Source organism: Arachis hypogaea, chromosome 14 (assembly GCF_003086295.3).
Source record: "Arachis hypogaea cultivar Tifrunner chromosome 14, arahy.Tifrunner.gnm2.J5K5, whole genome shotgun sequence".
Classification (NCBI taxonomy): Eukaryota; Viridiplantae; Streptophyta; class Magnoliopsida; order Fabales; family Fabaceae; genus Arachis; species Arachis hypogaea.
The window spans coordinates 64,106,156-64,107,628 of record NC_092049.1 but is presented as its reverse complement, the minus strand read 5'-3'; the positions used below and the strand labels follow the sequence as shown (position 1 = coordinate 64,107,628).

Below are 1,473 nucleotides of genomic sequence, written 5' to 3'. Positions count from 1 at the left end.
CTCATTAGGGAACTCCATGGAGGTCAGTGGGCATCCATTGAGGTCTTCCTCAGTGGGAATCACTGCCTTTTCCTCCTCTCCATGTTTGGCCATGTGAGATGTGGTTATGGCCTTGCACTATCTTTTTGGATTCTCTTCTGTATTGCTTGGGAGAGTGCTAGGAGGGAGTTCAGTAATTTTCTTACTCAGCTGACCCAATTGTGCCTCCAAATTTCTAATGGAGGACCTTGTTTTAGTCATGAAACTTTGAGTGGTTTTGATTAGATCAGAGACAATGGTTGCTAAGTCAGAGTGGCTTTGCTTAGCATTCTCTGTCTGTTGCTGAGAAGATGATGGAAAATGCTTGCTATTGCTAAACCTGTTTCTTCCATTATTGTTGTTGTTGAAACCTTGTTGAGGTCTCTGTTGATCCTTCTATGAGAGATTTGGGGTGATTTCTCCATGAAGGATTATAGGTGTTTCCATAGGGTTCTCCCATGTAATTCACCTCTTCCATTGCTGGGTTCTCAGGATCATAAGCTTCTTCTTCAGAGGAAGCTTCCTTAGTACTGCCTGTTGCTGCTTGCATTCCAGACAGACTCTGAGAAATTATATTGACTTGTTGGGTCAATATTTTATTCTGAGCCAATATAGCATTCAGAGTATCAATCTCAAGAACTTCTTTCTTCTGAGTTGTCCCATTATTCACAGGATTCCTTTCAGAGGTGTACATGAATTGGTTATTTGCAACCATTTCAATGAGTTCTTGAGCTTCTGCGGGCGTCTTCTTCAGATGAAGAGATCCTCCAGCAGAGTTATCCAATGACATCTTGGATAGTTCAGACAGACCATCATAGAAGATTCCTATGATGCTCCATTCTGAAAGCATGTCAGAAGGGCACCTTCTGATCAATTTCTTGTATCTCTCCCAAGCTTCATAGAGGGATTCACCATCCTTCTGTCTAAAGGTTTAGACTTCCACTCTAAGCTTACTCAATTTTTGAGGTGGAAAGAACTTTGCCAAGAAGGCATTGACTAGCTTTTCCCAAGAGTTCAGGCTTTCCTTAGGTTGTGAATCCAACCATGTTATAGCTCTGTCTCTTACAGCAAAAGGAAAAAGCATAAGTCTGTAGACTTCAGGGTCAACCCCATTGGCCTTGACAGTGTCACAGATTTGCAAGAATTCAGCTAAGAACTGATGAGGATCTTCCAATGGAAGTCCATGAAACTTGCAATTCTGTTGCATTAGAGAAACTAATTTAGGCTTAAGCTCAAAGTTGTTTGCTCCAATGACAGGGATAGAGATGCTTCTCCCATAGAAATCAGGAGTAGGTGCAGTGAAGTCACCAAGCACCTTCCTTGCATTGTTGGCATTGTTGTTGTTTTCGGCTGCCATGGTTTCTTCTTCTTTAAAGAGTTCTGTTAGGCCCTCTAAAGAGAATTGTTCTTTAGCTTCTCTTAGCTTTCTCTTCAAGGTCCTTTCAGGTTCAGGAT

General features: G+C 41.8%; 1 non-coding gene across 1 annotated transcript; it reads left to right on the top strand.

Annotated features, from left to right (window-relative positions):
* The first annotated feature begins 862 nt into the window (after nucleotides 1–862).
* LOC112746416 (small nucleolar RNA R71) lies at nucleotides 863–970 on the top strand. Its single transcript, XR_003174302.1, has one exon. It is a non-coding gene; the product is annotated as a small nucleolar RNA R71 (small nucleolar RNA).
* The last annotated feature ends 503 nt before the right edge of the window (nucleotides 971–1,473 follow it).